This window comes from Lagenorhynchus albirostris, chromosome 3, assembly GCF_949774975.1.
Source record: "Lagenorhynchus albirostris chromosome 3, mLagAlb1.1, whole genome shotgun sequence".
NCBI classification, from domain to species: Eukaryota; Metazoa; Chordata; class Mammalia; order Artiodactyla; family Delphinidae; genus Lagenorhynchus; species Lagenorhynchus albirostris.
The window spans coordinates 108,303,720-108,324,440 of record NC_083097.1 but is presented as its reverse complement, the minus strand read 5'-3'; the positions used below and the strand labels follow the sequence as shown (position 1 = coordinate 108,324,440).

General features: G+C 40.8%; 1 pseudogene; it reads left to right on the top strand.

Moving 5' to 3' along the window:
* The first annotated feature begins 8,369 nt into the window (after positions 1-8,369).
* Positions 8,370-9,354, top strand: LOC132518228 (phosphatidylinositol transfer protein alpha isoform-like; annotated as a pseudogene).
* The last annotated feature ends 11,367 nt before the right edge of the window (positions 9,355-20,721 follow it).

Below are 20,721 nucleotides of genomic sequence, written 5' to 3'. Positions count from 1 at the left end.
ATAGCCCACAGACATCCTCTCCTAGCATCCACACCCTTGTGTAGTGGGTCACAAAGGGCTTGTGGCTTATATACCTTGTTCTCTTGGATTGCTTACTTTGGGGGAAGCCAGCTGCTATGGCCAAGGACACGCAGGCAGCCCAGTGGGAAAGCCTATGTTGGGAGGAACTGAGGCCTCCTGCCAGCAGCCAGAGTTAACATGTCAGCTATGAATAAACCACCCTGGAAGTAGATCCTCCAGCTCCAGTCAAGCCTTCTGATGACCGCAACCTCACGAGAGACTCCAAGGCAGAACCACCTGACTAATCTCCCAAATCCCTACCCCACAGAAATTAAGAGATAACAAAGGATTGTTTTAAGCCACTAAGCTTGGGGATAATTTGTTACATAGCAATAGATAACAAACATCCTCTTTTCCTTAGCATATAGCTAAGTTACATTTCCCTGCATCCCTTCAGCTATGTGGGGGCATGTGCCTATAGTCTGGTCAGTGAGATGTGTGAGGAACTGATGTATGCCATTTCAAGCCCCAGAAAAATCTCCCATGCTATTTATCCCCCATGCTTTCTCTTTTCCTTTGTCTTGGCAAAATGCAGAAAGGATCCAGCAGAGGACAATGAGCTGTTTGATGGAAGGAGCTTGAATCCCTGAATGAATGGGGCAGAGTCCTCATTATTCCTGACCCACATCAGAATTTGTTAAGCTGAAACAGGAGGGGAGGGGGCAGGGCACAACTTTTAAAAGAATGACATAGCCCGAGGACACAATATAAACTGATTAGAACCAACAGGTCCAAGAAGGCGGACAAGTTCACTAGACCTTAAGCCTCAGGATACGCTCATTGTAACACATCAGCAAGCTAAATGACACACTCACAGGTGCCATGACAGTTCCAAGGCTGACCATAAAGGTCAAAAAGTAGGTGCTGGCCTAATTTTTGGAATCCCCACCCCTTCTCCAAAATAGCTGGAATACTCCTCCCACTCATTAGCCTATGAAATTACCCACCCCTATAAAAACTGACAACCCCATACCCTGAGGGCCACTCTTGCCTTCTGAGATGGCCCACACTCTGTGGAGTGTGTTTCTCTCTAAGTAAATCCACTTCTTACCTATCACTTTGTCTCTCACTGAATTCTTTCTGTGACAAGACAACAAGAATCCAAGCTTCGGGCTTCCCTGGTGGCGCAGTGGATAAGAATCTGTCTGCCAATGCAGGGGAAACAGGTTCAATTTCTGGTCCAGGAAGATCCCATATGCTGCGGAGCAACTAAGCCCATGCGCCATAATGACTGAGTCTGTACTCTAGAGCCCGCGAGCCACAACTACCGAAGCCCACGTGCCTAGAGCCCGTGCTCCTCAACATGAGAAGCCACTGCAATGAGAAGCCCACGCACCACAACGAAGAGTAGCCCCTGCTCACCGCAACTAGAGAAAGCCCGTGCGCAGCAATGAAGACCCAACACAGCCCAAAATAAATAATTTTTAAAAAAAGAACCCGAGCTTCATTAAGTCCTGAGACCAGGTGTGTGATCTCAGTTAAAAAACCCTGGGTTTGAGTCTCAATCCGGTTTTTGCCTGGGTTCGAGTCCCGGCCCATGCGCTCAAGTCTCAATCTGGGTTTTTGCTGGGTTCAAGTCCCAATCTCAAGTTACACGGTTTCAAATCCACTGAGATTTCAGGGATTAGGTAACAGCAGCTAGGAATATTTACCATAATTAATACAAGGTCCATTCAGGAGTGGTGGAACTTACTTGTCTGCATAAGGTGGCTTGGGCTTTTAACAATCATAGCAGCCCATTTGATTGTTCTGCCCTTTGAATTACCTAGGAGGGTGAGACTGACAGGGTAAGCAGAGTTAGAACTTGGAGTTAACAGTTGGGCTCATAAGCAGAGTGTAAGCCAGTTTCTGTAGCACAGCTTGATTGAACTGAGCTGAGAGGGAGGCTAAATGGGAAATGACTCCTACCTTTAACATTAAATGTTGTAAGTTTAGACCAAAAATGATAGATTCAGACCATTCAAGGGTTTTAATTTATCACTGAGATAATCTGCTTGAGTAAGCTACTAAGAAAAAGTGGCCTTTATCCTTCATTTTTAAAAATGTTATTTTTCTCAATCAATATGATACACCGCATTAACAAATTAAGGAATGAAAACCATATGATCATTTCAATAGATGCAGAAAAAGCTTTTGACAAAATTCAACACCCATTTATGATAAAAACTCTCCAGAAAATGGGCATAGAAGGAACCTACCTTAACATAATAAAGGCCATATATGACAAACCCACAGAAAGCATCATACTCAATAGTGAAAAACTGAAAGCATTTCCACTAAGATCAGGAACAAGACAAGGATGTTCACTCTCGCCACTCTTATTCAACATAGTTTTGGAAGTCCTAGCCACAGCAATCAGAGAAGAAAAAGAAATAAAAGGAATACAAATTGGAAAAGAAGAAGTAAAACTGTCACTATTTGCCAATGACATGATACTATACATAGAAAATCCTAAAAATGCTACCAGAAAACTACTAGAATGAATCAATGAATTTGGTAAAGTTGCAGGATACAAAATTAATGCACAGAAATCTCTGGCATTCCTATACACCAACAACAAAAAAATCAGAAAGAGAACTTAAGGAAACACTCACATTTACTACTGCAACAAAAAGAATAAAATACCTAGGAATAAACCTGCCTAAGGAAGAGAAAGACTGTACTCAGAAAACTATAAAACACTGATGAAAGAAATCAAAGATGACATAAACAGATGGAGAAATATATTATGTTCTTGGATTGGTAGAATCAATATTGTGAAAATGACTATACTAACCAAAGCAATCTACAGATGGAATGCAATCCCTATCAAACTACCCATGGCATTCTTCACAGAATTAGAACAAAAAATCTTACAATTCATATGGAAACATAAAAGACCCCACATAGCCAAAGCAATCTTGAGAAAGAAAAACGGAGTTGGAGGAATCAGGCTCCCCGACTTCAAACTATACCATAAAGCTACAGTAATCAAGACAGTATGGTACTGGCACAAAAACAGAAATATAGAGCAATGGTACAGGATAGAATGCCCAGAGATAAACCCATGCACATATGGGCACCTAATTTACGACATAGGAGGCAAGAAAATACAATGGAGAAAAAACAGCCTCTTCAATAAGTGCTGCTGGGAAAACTGAACAGCTACATGTAAAAGAATGAAATTAGAACACTCCCTAACACCGTGCACAAAAATAAACTCCAAATGGATTAAGGACTTAAATGTACAACCAGACACTATAAAACTTTCAGAGGAAAACTAGGAAAAACACTCTTTGACATAAATCACAGCAAGATCTTTATTGACCCGCCTCCTAGAGTAAAAGAAATAAAAACAAAAATAAACAAATGGGACTTAATTAAACTTAAAAGCTTTTACACAGCAAAGGAAACCCTAAACAAGACAAAAAAGACAACCCTCAGAATGGGAGAAAATATTTGCAAATGAAACAACAGACAAAGGATTAATCTCCTAAATATACAAACAGCTCATGTAGCTCAATATCAGAAAAACAAACAATCCAGTTAAAAAAATGGGTGGAAAACCTAAATAGACATTTCACCAAGGAAGACATGCAGATGGCCAAGAGGCACATGAAAAGATGCTCAACATCACTAATTATTAGAGAAATGCAAATCAAAACTACAATGAGGGGCTTCCCTGGTGGCGCAGTGGTTGAGAGTCCGCCTGCCGATGCAGGGGACACGGGTTCGTGCCCCGGTCCGGGAAGATCCCACATGCCGCGGAGCGGCTAGGCCTGTGAGCCATGGCTGCTGAGCCTGCGCGTCTGGAGCCTGTGCTCCGCAACGGGAGAGGCCACACGGTGAGAGGCCTGCGAACCGCAAAAAAAAAAAAGAAAAAAAAATCTACAAACAATAAATGCTAGAGAGGGTGTGGAGAAAAGGGAACCCTCCTACACTGTTGGTGGGAATGTAAATTGATACCATCACTATGGAGAACAGTATGGAGGGTCCTTAAAAAACTAAAAATAGAACTACCATATGACCCAGCAATCGCACTACTGGGCATATACCCTGAGAAAACCATAATTCAAGAAGAGTCATGTACCACAATGTTCATTGCAGCACTATTCACAACAGCCAGGACATGGAAGTAACCTAAGTGTCCATCAACAGAGGAATGGATAAAGAAGAAGTGGTACATATATACAATGGAATATTACTTGGCCATAAATAAAAGAACAAAATAATGCCATTTGCAGCAACATGGATGGACCTAGGGATTGTCATACTGAGTGAAGTAAGTCATGGATGGATCTAGAGATTGTCATACTGAGTGAAGTAAGACAGAGAAAGACAAATATCATATGACATTGCTTATATGTGGAATATAAAAAAAGGCTACAAATGAACTTATCTATAAAACAAAAATAGAGTTACAGATATAAAAAATAAACTTATGGTTACTGGGGGGTAAGGAGGGGGAGGGATAAATTGGAAGATTGGGATCGACACATACACACTACTATATATAGAATAGATAACTAATAAGGACCTACTGTATAGCACAGGGAACTCTACCCAATACTCTGTAATGGCCTATATGGGAAAAGAAGCTAAAAAAGAGGGGATATATGTATGTATAACTGATTCACTTTGCTGAAAGTAACACATTGTAAATCAATTACACTCCAACAAAAATTAAAAGAAAATAGTAGTGGGTGCAATTTTAATTCCAGGTAAAGCTCCTTTTTTAAAAAAATTATTTTATTTATTTTTTTATACAGCAGGTTCTTATTAGTCATCAATTTTATCCCCATCAGTGTATACATGTCAAAGCTCCTTTCTTGGGCTTCTCTGGTGGCTCAGTGGTTGAGAGTCCGCCTGCCGATGCAGGGGATGTGGGTTTGTGCCCCGGTCTGGGAGGATCCCGCGTGCTGCAGAGCACCTGGGCCCATGTGCCATGGCCGCTGAGCCTGCGCATCCAGAGCCTGTGCTCCGCAACGGGAGAGACCACAACGGTGAGAGGCCCGTGTACCGCAAAAAAAAAAAAAAACGCCTTTCTTATTGCACTCATTTCTAGTGTCCTATTACACTGACAACATATCTTTTCTACTCATATTATGACTTACAAAATAATAAGTGACTAAAATTTAAAAATTATGGCATCAATTCTAGTTAAAAAGAACAAAACGTGGGGAGAGTGGCCCAGATGGCAGAGTAGGAAGACCCTGAGCTCACCTCCTCCCACAGGCACACCAAAATGATAGCTATTTACAGAGCAATTATTGATGAGAAAGACCTGGAGACTAGCAGAAAAGATCTTCTGCAACTAAAGATATAAAGAAAGAACCACAGTGAAATGGGTAGGAGGGGCAGAAATGCTGTATAGTCAAAACTCATACTCTTGGGTGGGCGACCCACAAATGGGAGCATAATTACAATTGCAGAGGTTCTCCCCAAGGAGTGAGAGGTCCACCCCACATTGGGCTCCCCAGCTTCGGGCCTGGGGGTCTTTCACCAGGAAGATAAGCCCCCAGAACGTTTGGCTTTGAAAGCCAGTGGTGCTTACTTTTGGAAGAGCCAAAGGGCTGTAGGAAATAGAGTCCACTCTTTAAGGGTACACACAAAATCTCACACGCTCCAAGATTCAGAGCAGAAGCAGTAATTTGAAAGGTGCCTGGGTCAGATCCACCTGCTGATCTTGGAGAGCCTCCCGGAGAGACAGGAAGCAACTGGAACTCACTCTGGGGACACAGACACTGGTAGCAGCCATTATGGGGAATGTGTTCTACCACGAGGACGCTGGTGCTGACAAGTGCCTTTTTTTTTTTTTTTTTTTTTTTTTTTTTTGCAGTACGCGGGCCTCTCACTGTTGTGGCCTCTCCTGTTGTGGAGCACAGGCTCCAGACGCGCAGCCTCAGCGGCCATGGCTCACGGGCCTAGCCGCTCCGCGGCATGTGGGATCTTCCCGGACCGGGGTACGAACCCACGTCCCCTGCATCGGCAGGCAGACTCTCAACCACTGCACCAGCAAGGAAGCCCACAAGTGCCATTTTTGAGTCCTCCTAGCGTATTAGTGCTGGGACCCAGCCCTGATCATCAGCATGTTGGCACAAGTACTGGGATGCCTGAGGCCAAGCAGTTAGCCAGGCAGAGGCACAGCCTCACCCACTAGCAGATTGGCTGCCTTAGGAACCCCTGAGCCCCCAGCTGCCCTGGTACCTGACCCTGCCCGCCAGAGGGCCCAGGATCTGGTCCCACCCATCAGTGCACCAGAACTAGCCTCGGAGCCCCAAGGCCCAACAGCTAGTTGTTGAGACCTGGCTTTGCTCAGCAGTGGGCATAACACCAACTCTGGTACACCCAGAGTTGCAGCCCAGAGACCTTAGGACCCAACTCTACACACCAGTGGGCAGGCAATAGCTCCAGGACAGCCTGGGCCCAGACTCCACCTGCTAGAGGGTTGGCACCAACCCTGGGACCCCCCAGGACCCTGCAGCCAGAGACCCCAGAACCTAGCCCTGCCCACTAACAGGCTATCAGCCCCAGGACCACTAAAGTATGACAATTTGCCATGTTAGAACCCAGCCTACCCACCAACAGGCCAGCACCAGCTTCATGACCCCCAAGGCCCTATAGCCAGAGGCCTCAGGACCCAGCCCTTCCCACCAGTGGGTAGACATGAGCCCCAGGACAAACGCAGTCCTGCATCTTGTTGTGTCAGGACACAGCCCACCTACAAGCACCCAGCACCAGCCCTGAGACCCTTGGGCCCTGGCCCTACCCACCAGCAGGACAACTCTGGGAAACCCTGGGCCCCTGAACCAGCTGCTCAAGATCTGGCCCCACAGACCAGTGGCTGACACCAGCTCTGGTCCCCCAGGGCTCTGCAGCCAGAAACGCTGGGAACTGGCTCCACCTACCAGTGGGCCAGCAGTAGCCCTGTGACCCCAAGGGCCCTGGCCCTGCCCTCCAGCAGGTTTACACCACAAGCTCTGAGACACCTTGGACCCCTCAGCCAGCCACCCTTGAGACTGAGCCCCATTCATCAGTGGGCCAGCGCCAGCTTTGGGACACCCAGGACCCTGCAGCCAGCCATGTCAGGAACCTGTCCTGCCTACCAGCAGGTGGACACTAGATCCAGGATCCCCAGCTGCACAGCCACCCACTTTAAAGTGATGAAAGGAAAAACCTCCAATCAGGAATACTCTACCCAGCAAGGCTTTCATTCAGATTTGATGGAGAGATCAAAAGTTTTACAGACAAGCAAAAACTAAAAGAGTTCAGCACCACCAAGCCAGCTTTACAAGAAATGTTAAAGGGAACTCTCTAAGCAAAAAAACAAAACAAAATAAAACAAAAAAACAGGCCACAACTAGAACATGAAAATTACAGAGGAAAAATCTCATCGATAAAAGCAAATATACAATAAAGATAGTAAATCAACCATGTATAAAGCTAGTAGGAAGGTCAAAAGACAGAAGTAGTAAAATCATCTATATTCTCAATAAGCAGTCAAGGGGTACACAAAACAAAAAGATGCAAAATATGATGTCAAAAACAGTAAAGGTGGGGAGAGTAAAAATGCAGGGTTGTTAAAATGTGTTCAGACTTAAGAGATAAGCAACTTAAAATAATTATACACTCACATATATTTCTATGTATAAACCTTATGGTAAGTACAAACTAAAAATCTATATAGATACACAAAAAAGGAAGGATTCCAAACATAACACTATAAATAGTCATCAAATCACAAGGGAAGAGAACAAAAGAAGAAAGGAGCAAAAAAGAAGTACAAAAATAACCCCCAAACAATTAACAGAGTGGCAGTAAGTACAAAGCTATCAACAATTACTTTAAATGTAAAGGAACTAAGTGCTCCAATCAAAAGATATAGAGTGGTTGAATGATACAAAAACAAGGCCCATATATATGTTCCTTACAAGAGACTCATTTCAGATCTAAAGACATACACAGACTGGAAATGAGAGATTGGGGAAAGGCTTTCCATGTAAATGGAAATGAAAAGAAAGCTGGGGTAGTGATATTTATATCAGACAAAATAGACTTAAAGTCTATTTTAAAGAAACTGTGACAAGAGACAAAGAAGAATACCACATAATGATCAAGTGTCAGTCCAAGAAGAAGATATAATAATTGTAGGCAGAACTGGAGCTCTGGGCAGCACCAGCGGTGACACAGGAGGCAGCGAGGCTGCGATGGCAGAAGCCAACCAGTGATTGCAGCAAGAGTGGCAGGGACAGAGCAGACCACAAGGAAGGTGCACAGGCAGCCAGACTGGGCCAGGTCATGGGGAGAGTGGCCACTGGGAAGCAGGCAGGAGGCTGGGTGGGCAGTGGGCAGCTGCCTAGCCGTGAAGCAACATGGTGCTGCTCAAGGAGTATCAAGTCATCTTACCTGTGGCTGTGGAAGAGTATCAAGTGGGGTAGCTGTATTCTGTGGCTGAGGTCAACAAAAATGAAACTGGTGGTGGTAAAGGCATAGAGGTCCTGGTGAATGAGCCCTATGAGAAGGACAGTGAGAAAGGCCAGTAAACACATAATATCTACCACTTACAGAGCAAAGTGCCCATGTTTGTTCAAATGCTGGCCCCAGAGGGAGCCATGAATATACATGAAAAAGCATGGAATGCCTACCCTCCTACCCTTATTGCTGAACTGTTATTACAAATGAGTACATGAAAGAAGACTTTCTGATTAAAATTGAAACCTGGCACAAACCATATCTTGGCACCCAGGAGAATGTGCATAAACTGGAACCTGAGGCATGAAAACATGTGGAAGCCATATATATAGACACTGCAGATCAAAACCAAGTACTTAGAAAGGATTTCAAGGTAGAGGAAGACCCAGCAAAATTTAAAACTATCAAAACAGGCTGAGAACCCTTGAGCCCCAACTGGAAGCAAGAACTTGTAAATCAGAAAGACTACCCATACATTCATACATACAAAATGGTTACTGTCAAGTTCAAGTGGTGGCGCCTGCAGAACAAAGTGGAAAACTTTATACATAAGTAAGAGAGGTGTCTGTTTACAAACTTCCACAGGCAGCTGTTCTGTTGGCTCAATAAGTGGGTTGACCTGACTATGGATAGCATTCAAAGGATGGAAGAAGAGATGAAGAGATAGCTGGATGAGACAAGGCAAAAGGACCCAGTGAAAGGAATGATGGCAGATGACTAAAGCCACCCCTCCTCCTTCTGCACTTTTTGCAAGACAGTGGTCAAAAGGAAGGCCCAGCAGCTCCACCCTCCCAAGTGACAGGTCATCTTCAGACATAGCCTTTCTGTGCCCATTCTTCAGACAACTTTTTATCCCTTACTGTAGCTAATTCTAGATGCCCTTTAATATTGTGAACAAATAGACCATCTGGTATTATGAAGTCCATGTGTGCGGGAGCCTGTTCCTCTGAGATGTGTGGTGTGTAGGTTGCTATATTTACAGCTCCTCCCTCTCCAACCATTGTGTTCTCAACCTATTTCTGTGTGCCCTCCCCCACTTTATTTCCAAGTGACAATTTTAGTCTTTCAAAAACAAATTGTAAATATATACACACCCAACATCGGAGCACTTAAATACATAATGCAAATATTAACAGACATAAAGGGAGAAATTGACAGTAACACAATAGTAGGGGACTTTAACACCCCACTTACATGAATGGGCAAATCATCTAGACAGAAAATCAATAAGGAAATACTGTCCTTAAATGACATATTAGATGAGATGAACTTAATGGATATATATAGAACATTCTGTCCAAAAGCAGCAGTATATGCATTCTTTTAAAGCACACATGGAACATTCTCCAGGACAGATCATATGCTAGGCCACAAAACAAGTCTCAGTAAACTTTAAGAAGGCTGAAATCATATCAAGCATCTTTCCCAGACACAATGCAAATACAAGAAAAAAACTGTAGGGAATTCCCTGGCAGTCAAATGGTTAGGACTCTGCTCTCACTGCTGAGGGCCTGGGTTTGATCCCTGGTTGGGGAACTAAGATCCCACAAGCTGCGCAGCCAAAGAAAAAAAAGAAAAGAAAAGAAAGAAAAAAACACTAACATGTGGAGACTAAATGATATGCTACTAAACAACCAATAGATTACTGAAAAAAATCAAAGAAGAAGTAAGCAAATACCTGGAGATAAATGAAAATGAAAACACAATGATCCAAATCTATGGGATGCAGCAAGAGCAGTTCTAAGAGAGAAGTTTATAGTGATACAAGTCTACCTCAGGAAACAAGAGAAATCTCAAATAAACAACCTAACCCTACACTTAAAGGAACTACAGTAAGTCCCCTACACACAAACGAGTTCTGTTCCAAGAGTGCGTTCATGAGTCTAATTTGTTTGTGAGTCCAACAAAATTAGCCTAGGTACCCAACTAACACGATAGGCTATATAGTACCGTACTGTAATAGGTTTATAATACTTTTCACACAAATAACACATAACAAATGAACTCAAAAAATAAAAAAAAATTTTACTCTTACAGTACAGTACCATGAAAAGTACAGTACAGTACCAGCTACATCATTGCTGCTTTTACTCTTGCTTCCAGACATCCTGGGCTTGAAATAAAGATACTGTACTCTATAAAGTACTGTACACTAAAGTACACAAAAGCACAACCACTTGTAGAGGATGCATGCATGTGACAGTGTACACCAGACACGTGAACTAACTTACGTGATTGGACATGTGAACGCACATTCGCATCTTTGAAAGTCTGCAACTTGAAGGTTTGTATGTAGGGGACTTACTGTAGAAAAAAAAAACAAACCCAAAGTTAGTACAAGGAAAGAAATCATAAATAAAATCATAAATGAAATAGAGATATAAAAAACCATAGAAACAACTAGAGGGGTGGGATAGGGAGGGTGGGAGGGAGATGTAAGAGGGAGGAGATATGGGGATATATGTATATGTATAGCTGATTCACTTTGTTATAAAGCAGAAACTAACACACCATTGTAAAGCAATTATACTCCAATAAAGATATTAAAACAAACAAACAAACCATAGAGTTGGTCCTTTGAAAAGATGAACAAATTTGACAGCCTTCAGCCAGACTCATCAAAAAAAGAAAGAAAGAAAGAAAGAGGGCCTGAATCAATAAAATAAGAAATGAAAAAGGAAAAGTTACAAGCAATATCACAGAAATACAAAGGATTAAAAGAGATTACTATGAACAATTATACAGCAATAAAATGGACAGCCTAGAAGAAATGGACAAATTCCTAGAAATGTATAATCTTTTTTTTTTGAAATGTATAATCTTTTAAGACTGAACCAGGAAGAAACAGAATACATGAACAGACCAATTAGCAATAATGAAATTGAATTAGTAATAAAAATATTCCCAACAAACAAAAAGTGTAGAATTAGATGGCTTCACAGGTGAATTCTATCAAATATTTTGAGAAGAGTTAATGCTTATCCTTCTCAAAATATTCCAAAAAATTGCAGAGGAAGAAATGCTTCTGAACTCATTTTATGAGGCCAGCATCACCCTGATACCAGTACCATGGAAAGACATCACCAAATTACAGGACAATATCACTAGTGAACATAAATGCAAAAATCCTTAACAAACTAATTGCAAAGCAAATTCAACAATACATTAAAAGGATAGATCATGCACCATGGTCAAGTAGGATTTTCCAAGGGATGCAAGGATAATTCAATACCCACAAATAGATCAATGTGATACTCCACATTAACAAGTGGAAGAATAAAAAATCATATAATCCTCTCAATAGATACAGAAAAACTTTTTGAGAGATTTCAAGATCTATTTATGATAAAGACTCTCAACAAAGTGGTTATGGAGGGAATGTTTCTCGACATAACACAGGCCATATATGACAAACCCACAGCTAACATCATACTGAATAGTAAAAATCTGAAAGCTTTCCCTCTAAGATTAGGAACAAGACAAGGATATCCACTCTTGCCACTTTTACAACATACTATTGGAAGTCCTAGCCATAGCAATCATACAAGAAAAAAAATAAAAGGAATCTAAATTTGAAAGGAAAAAGTTAAAGTGTCATTTTTTGCAGAAAAGATGATACTATACACAGGAAATCCTAAAGATGCCACCAAAAAACTACTACAACTCATGAATGAATTTGGTAATGTTGCAGAATACAAAATTAATACACAGAAATCTGTTGGGTTTGTATATACTAACAATGAACTATCACAAAGAAAATTAAGAAAACAATCCCACTGTATCAAAAAGAATAAAATACCTAGGAGTAAATCTAACTAAAGAGGTAAAAGATCTCTACTTGGAAACTATAAGGCACTGATGAAAGAAACTGAAGATGACACAAACAAATGGAAAGATATACCATGTTCACGAATTGGAAGAATTAATATTATTAAAATGACCATACTACTCAAGGCAATCTACAGATTCAATGCAATCTCTTTCAAAATACCAATGACATTTTTCACAGAACAAGAACAAATAATTTTAAAATGTTTTGGAAACAGAAAAGACCTTGAATAGTCAAAGCAACCTTGAGAAAGAAGAACAAAGCTTCAGAGGTCTCATGCTCCCTGATTTCACACTATACTACAAAGCTACAGTAATCAAAACAGTATGGTACCAGCACAAAAACAGACACATAGATCAATGGAACAGAATAGAGAGCCCAGAAATGAATTCACACTTTTATGGGCAACTAATCTATGACAAAGAAGGCAAGAATATACAATGGAGAAAAGACAGCTTCTTCAATAAATGGTCACTTCAATTTTTCCAATTGGACATCTCCATGCAAAAGAATCAAACGGGACTACTCTCTCACACCATGCCCAAAAATAAACTCAAAATGGATTAAAGACTTAAAGGTAAAACCTGAAATCATAAAAATTCTAGAAGAAAACATAGGCACTAAGCTCTTTGACACTGGTCTTAGTAATATTTTTTGGGATCTGTCTCCTCAGGCAAGGGAAACAGAAGCAAAAATAAACAAATGTGACTACATCCAACTAAAAAGCTTTTGCACAGCAAAGGAAATTATTAACAAAATGAAAAGGCTGCCTACGGACCAGGGGAAGAGATTTGCAAGCCATATATTTGACAAGGGGTAAATATCCAAAATATACAAAGAACTCATACAACTCAGCATCAAACAAACAAACAAACAAACAAACTATCTGATTAAAAAATGGGCAGAGGACCTGAGTAGACATCTTCCCAAAGAAGACATAGAGATGGTCAACAGGCACAAGAAAAGATGCTCAACATCACTAATGATCAGGAAAAAGCAAAACAAAACTACAACGAAGTATCACCTCATACCTGTCAGAATGGCTACTATAAAAAATACAACAAATAATAAGTGTTGGTGAGCATGTACAGAAAAGAGATCCCTGGTCCTCTGATGGTGGAAATGTAAATTGATGCAGCAACTGTGGATAACAGTATGGACAGTCCTCAAAAAACTTAAAGTAGAGGACTTCCCTGGAGGGTCCAGTGGTTAAGACTCTGTGCTTCCACTGCAGGGGGCATGGGTTCAATCCCTGATTGGGGAACTAAGATCCCACATACCATGCAGCATGGCCCAAAAAAAAAAAAAAAAAAATCAGAAGTAGAACTACCATAGGATCCAGCAATTCCACTTCTGGGTATTTATCTGAATCAGCAATTCCACTTCTGGGTATTTATCTGAATCAGCCATTAATCAGTTTACTCCACTGCCGTTATGTTGACTCGCCTACTTTCTTTCTCTCCTCCTTCCATTAAGACCAATTGCTTCTGTATCTCTTTGTGACTTGAGTTCATACTTCCTAAGAGAAGACAAGGACTCCTAAGGCATAAATTTGGGGCCAGATCCCCTCATAAGCAGCAAAATAGCCTATAAATGGCTTACCAGCTTTCACTGTGGTGAGCCAATCTGGTATCCATGGTAGCCAGTGTGTAAAGAACTCAAAGAATCTTATAAAAAGGGCAAAGGGCCAGTGGGTGTGGCAGGTCCTCTGAAGTTTTCCTGAAGGGGTCAATACAGGCATCTTGCTTGACTGGTACAGAGCACCTGGGAAAAGATGTAGTGTGTACAAATATCAGCTTACAATGTAGTATGCAAAAATATACCTCCTTTTGATCTTCTATAACAACTTACTTTCTCTTTTGAGTCTCTGATCCATCATGATGAAAAATGCATATTTTTAGTCAGTTTAGAGTTTCTCTCTTCCATCCCTTGGTCACACCTAATTTCTGGAGGGTCTTATATAGTGTCACAGTATCAGGAGGGCCTATCTACGCTTCTTTGTCATTGGTCTCTACAGTGTTCTCAAGACTTTAGCTATCTCATTTAATCCTTATTCACTGATCCCTGTAGCCTGATATTTTTTAATAATGATGACCATGATTATGATAGTAATTATGACAGTTTTATGATAGTATTAACAGCAATTTCTATTTATTGTCTGCTATGAGAGGTAGGCAGTATGCTGCTGTATATATTAAATATACTATTGATAAAAACCAAACAACTCTGTGTACATCTATTACATCCTACGGCATTTACTGAGAAATTATATGTATAATGAACACTAGTAATTACTGATGTCCACCATTTGAAACCCCCTTGAATTTAAGGGATTCCTTGTCCCCAAAAGAGAAGTTGAAATGAAAAGACATCTAGTATTCTAGCTCCTCTGCTAGCTGGGATGTAAGCCCTTGACTTAGGCTTTGCCAATCAGATGGACTCATCTGGGATTTTGAATTTGAAACTAATGACACAAAGAAAAAAGGACAGTGGAGATTGCTTTCTGATGTCAGTGGCAGCAGCATCCAGTTGGCAGGCACAACAGTGTCTGTGTTGCCAACTGCTGGATCCAGTATTAAATACCAGGGATGACAACAGTGCAAGCTGCAGTTAGTTCCTTTGTTCAGTGGCAGCAGTAGTGGTGCCCCAATAGACTAGCTTTTTGGTTTTATTTTTGGCTGTGGTATTATCTGCATAGGTTCTCTTGATTATTGCCTGCTTTACCAGTTAAATCTGCGAGGTAGCCATTAAATATTGTTACAAGAAATTAAATTTTGGAGAAATTTTTACCAGGGATGGTTGTAGACAACAGATCAGGGAAGGGTGGGGGCGGGGGGGGGAGACCTAAGATTAGTTACTTGGTCTGGTTTAAGATGAAGACAAGGAGAATCCAGCTAACATTAAGAAACTGGATTTTCACAGCCCATGGTAAATAGTACCAAAATAGCTAAATCATTCCATGGATCACTTGTACTAAATATGCCAATTGAAGGCAAGACTTTGTACTTTCAAGTGCTACTGCCATAGGATGATATGAAGGGTAAGCAGAATACTAGGACTATGGAGGTGTTGTGATTGCTTCTAATATTGCTGAATGTCTGAGAAAGAAAGAATGACATTCTATGAGGCCACCATCACATTGATACCAAAACCAGACAAAGAAACCACAAAAAAAAGAAAATTACAGGCCAATATCACTAATGAACACAGGCACAAAAATACTCAACAAAATACTAGCAAACTGAATCCAACAATACATTAAAGGATCATACACCAGGATCAAGTGGGATTTATCCCAGGGCTGCAAGGATTCTTCAATATCCACAAATCAATTAGTATGATACACCAAATTAACTGAAGAATAAAAACCATATGATCTCATTGCAGCACTATTTACAATAGCCAAGACATGGAAGCAACCTAAATGTCCATCCACAGAGGAATGGATAAAGAGATTGTGGTACATATATACAATGGAATATTACTCGGCCATGAAAAAGAATGAAATAATGTCATTTGCAGCAACATGCTTGGACCTAGAGATTATCATACTAAGTGAAGTAAGTCAGACAGAGAAAGACAAATATCATATGATATCACTCATATGTGGAATCTAATTTTAAAAAATGATACAAATGAACTTATTTACAAAACAGAAACAGACTTACAGATATCAAATACAAACTTATGGTTACCAAAGGGGAAATGTGGTGGGGAGGGATAAATCAGGAGTTTGGGATGAACATACATACACTACTACATATAAGATAGATAAACAAGGACCTACTGTGTAGCACAGGGAACTCTACTCAATATTCTGTGATAACCTATATAAGAAAAGAATCTAAAAAACAATGAATATATGTATATGTATAACTGAATAACTTTGCTGTATGCCTGAAACTAACACAACATTGTAAATCAACTATGCTCCAATAAAATTAAATTTAAATAAAAGAGACATTGTCACTATTCTTTCTCTTATTTCCTCTTTATATGATGTATCTGTCCTGCTGTGAACAGCATCAGCAGCTCCTAAAAATAAAACAGTCCAAAGGCTATCACCAGCTATGAGATTGATAAGAATCTTACTCTTGAGAGCAACAGTGTATCCTTTTAAAATTGTATTTTGTTACATCACATTATATTTGGCCACACAGTACAGGTCAGATTCAGAAGAGCATTTGGTAGACTGCATTTTGTCATTTAATAAAACTTTTATGGAGCATGTTTTTGTTATTAAAGAAAATAAATTACGTTCCACTTCAAAATGTCTTTCTCGGAACTTCTGTTAATGCCGTGAATTTTTTTTTTTTTTTTTATAACTTGTGAGATGTTGCATTTGTTTTTTTAGGTGTGCCCTAACCTAAGTGCCACAAACTGGGTGGCCTAAAACAACAGAAATTTATTCTCTTGCAGTTCTGGAGGCCAGAAATCAAGGTGTCAGCAGGGCTGGTTCCTTCTGGAGGTTCTGAGGGAGAATCCACTCCACGCCTCTCTCCTGACTTCTGGTAGCTGTTGGCATTCCTTGGCGTTCCTTGGCTTGTAGCTGCATCACTCCAGTCTCTGCCTCCATCTTTACATGGCCCTCCCCTCTGTCTCTTTATTTTTTAAATATTTATTTATTATTTTTTTTGCTGCATTGGGTCTTAGTTGCGGCATGTGGGATCTTTCATTGTGGCATAGGCTCTTCGTTGTGGCGCACCAGGGTTCTCTCTAGTTGTGGTGTGCAGATTTTCTCTCTCTAGTTGTGGCACAGGGGCTCCAGGGCGTATGGGCTCCAGAGTGCATGGGCTGTGTAGTTGCGGCACACAGGCTCTCTAGTTGAGGCACACAAGCTCAGTAGTTGTGGCACATAGGCTTAGTTGCCCCGCGGCATGTGGGATCTTAGTTCCCCAACCAGGGATAGAACCTGTGTCCCCTGCATTGGAAGGAGGATTCTTTTTTTTTTTAAATCAACTATTTATTACTATTATTTTTTAAAATTTATTTTATTTATTTATTTTTGGCTGCATTGGGTCTTCATTGCTGTGCAGGCTTTCTCTAGTTGCGGTGATCGGGGACTACTCTTTGTTGCAGTGCGCGGGCCTCCCATTACAGTGGCTTCTCTTGTTGCAGAGCACAGGCTCTAGGTGTGCAGGCTTCAGTAGCTGTGGCGTGTGGGCTCGGTAGTTGTGGCGCACGGGCTTAGTTGTTCCGCAGCATGTGGGATCTTCCCGGACCAGGGCTGGAATGTCCCCTGCATTGGCAGGCAGACTCTTAACCACTGCACCACCAGGGAAGCCCTGGAAGGCAGATGCTTTACCACTGGACCACCAGGGAAGTCCTCCCTCTGTGTTTCTTTCTCACATCTTCCTCTACCTTTCTCTTCTAAGAATCCCTGTCATTGAATTTAGGGCTCGCCCTAAACCCAGGATGATCTCATCTCTAGATCCTTAACTTAATTACATCTGCAAACACCCTTTTTCCTAACAAGGTCACATTCACTTAGTTCAGAGGATTAAGACTTGTTTTGGGGGACTACTGTTTTGTTTGTTTTTTTTTAACATCTTTATTGGAGTATAATTGCTGTACAATGGTGTGTAATGCCATGAATTAAAAAAAATCTGCTATATTAAAAAGGAATTGCATTGATTTTCTTTTCTAAAGTTCAGGAAATGTCTCATTCAAATATTTGCTTGCTATTAACTATGGTTAGGCAGAAGACAAAGGAATGAATTTTCCTCCTGTTGGAAATAATTAAGCAAGATCTGCATGTAATATATATTTTGCCATTTATGTTACTTTTATTCCATCAAATATGGTTATAAATGTTTTAGAGAAAGAAGATGGCTATCAGAGAAAGCTCATATTTGCTAAGTGGAGGATATAATCCTTAACATCAAGACATTGTCAAGATTCAGCTATTAGGTGTATTTAGGATTCTATAATAGTTTTTGTTATTTATTCTTTTGAAATCCTAATGTAGCATTTCTCTTTGGAAGATATGAAACATCTTTCATTGGGGTTCCCAAGAGGACCCCAAATAAATAGCATCCCTCTTCCTTGCCTGAGTTTTGGACAAATTGAGAAAATAAAACAAAGAGTAAATATAGAGGCCAACATTTTGATTACATCTTCATTATTGTTAGAGATGAGGTTAGAGGATGTGGCTCTATGTCTGTAACCATGTGTCCTTGCTAATACTTAACCTACAATTAAGTAGATTTAACCTTGGATGGGTAAAGGGATTGGGTGGGTTAGCAGGGGAAGTGAGCCTCCTGAGGGCTTCTAAGAGGAAGAAGAGCAGAGCTGAGAATTTGCATTAGTGGTTGTTCTTCACAGATTTACCAATCAGAGAAGTCACTCCACCTACCTTGGGATGGAGTGCAAAAAATGAGAAGAGCATACTTAGGAAAAAGCCCTTCTCTTGGAAGCGGGGAGTAGAAGAAAGGAATTCTATTCCTACATTCCTTGGCGTTTTGTTCTTCTAATCCATTGATTTAGTAATTAAGCCTATGGTCAACCATAGGCTGTTTTCAGTTTTGTCCCTGTTTCATAAGAGTGCTCCTCCCAAACCAACCACTTCTTTTGGGCATCATTCTGGGATTGTTGGTGGGAGTGTAGTTTTGACCACAGAAGGCTAGGAAATGGGTAAGAAAAGACACTAATCAGTCAACACTAAAGATACTCTATTTCAAAGGCTGAAAATTAATTTCCTATTTTCCATGCCAAACTATGTCCAATAACATTGCTCAACACAGCATATCAGAGGTTCTGCATAAAACTGAATGAAAATAGTAAGGTTCTCTAATAATAAAAACTCTAAAAATATGGAACTACATCTAATGTGAATATACACCTTTTCTCTTTATCAAATTCTCAGGGAGAAATGAAAGTCTAATAATGAAATTTGTTTTGTAAACTTAAGCCCAGAGATAATTTGAATAAAGGAATTAAAATCCAAAATCAAAATCTCTTGTTCTTGTGACTTAAAAGTGCAAAGCCTAAAATTCTTCAAGTCCAAAATCCATTCCCTCAAATTTTTTTCCTACTTGGTTTTAGTGAGGAACTAAATGCTTGAGTGGGACTGGAGTTCCTCCTATAACTATGGTTTCAGCTGACTCTCATGGACGGAGTATGCTTTCTTCAGAATTCCAGAAATAATACCTGTTTAGAGGCAAGTTTCTCCTGACTCTCCCATTTTAAAAAGTTCAAAGTGTCCACAGGCCCCATCATAGCCACAATTTAGAAAAAAATATGTCTCTACCCCAAGAGCAGGAAATGGGAGAAAGCCAGACACCACTCTGCTTCAGCTCCAATGAACTCAGGACCTGGGAGTGGATGAGCCCTAGGGTACAGAGCTCCAAGCAGGAGAAAACCCACTGTCAAGAAAACCCACAATCAGTCACCCCTTACCTCTCAAAACAACGCTGCCGGTCTGGTCTTTCTCCATTGCCTCCGTATTAATCAGAGTTCTCCAGAGAAACAGAGCCAATAGAACATATGTAGATAGATAGATAGATAGATAGATAGATAAGAGGAGATTTATTAAAAGAATTGGCTCACCGAGGTTATGGAGGCCAAGAAGTCCCATGATCTGTCATCTGCAAGCCAGAGAACAAGGGAAGTAGGCTGTATAATTCAGTCTGAGTGCAGAGGCCCGAGAACCACGGGGTGACTGATGTAAATCCCAATGTTCAAGGCTGGAGAACTAGGAGCTCTGATATCCTAAAACCCAAAGTCAGCAAAAGACAGAAATCCCAGCTCCAGTAGAGGGAGAGGGGAGAGGAAGAGGAAAAGGGAGAGAGGGAGAGAGGAAGAGAGAGAATTCTTCCTTCTTCCATCTTTTTGTTATATCTTCAGGCCCTGAAAAACGGATTAGCTGATAGCCGCCCTCACTCCAGAGCAAGGATCTTCTTTCCTAAGTCTACTGATTCAAATGCTAATCTCCTGGAAACACCTTCACAGTGCACCCCAAAATAATGTTTTTTCAGCTCTCTGGGTATCCCTTAGCTCAGTCAAGTTGACACATAGAATTAACTATCACAGCTTCCTTGGGAGAAACAGCAGAAGAGGGCATTCCTTGGTTGTAATTCCCCAACTCTGAAGTTTCTAAGCAACTGCTTGAGGTCAGTTAGTCCCCACTTATTTGTCTCATACCCTCACAAGTGCAGGACTTCACTGTTAAACTAATTTTAATCCTGAGTACACCTGGACCACAGGCTGCTGGTAAAGGCTTAACAACCAGCTGGGGGTTGTTGGGGGGAAGCCCTGATTAGTAGGGTTTGTTGATTTTCATGGTATAAAATCAGGGCTGATTTCAAGTTGCCAACTGAAAGTGGAGTTGAGAGATGTGCAGTAGCACAACATTATATAGAGTTTCCACCTTACAAGTACAA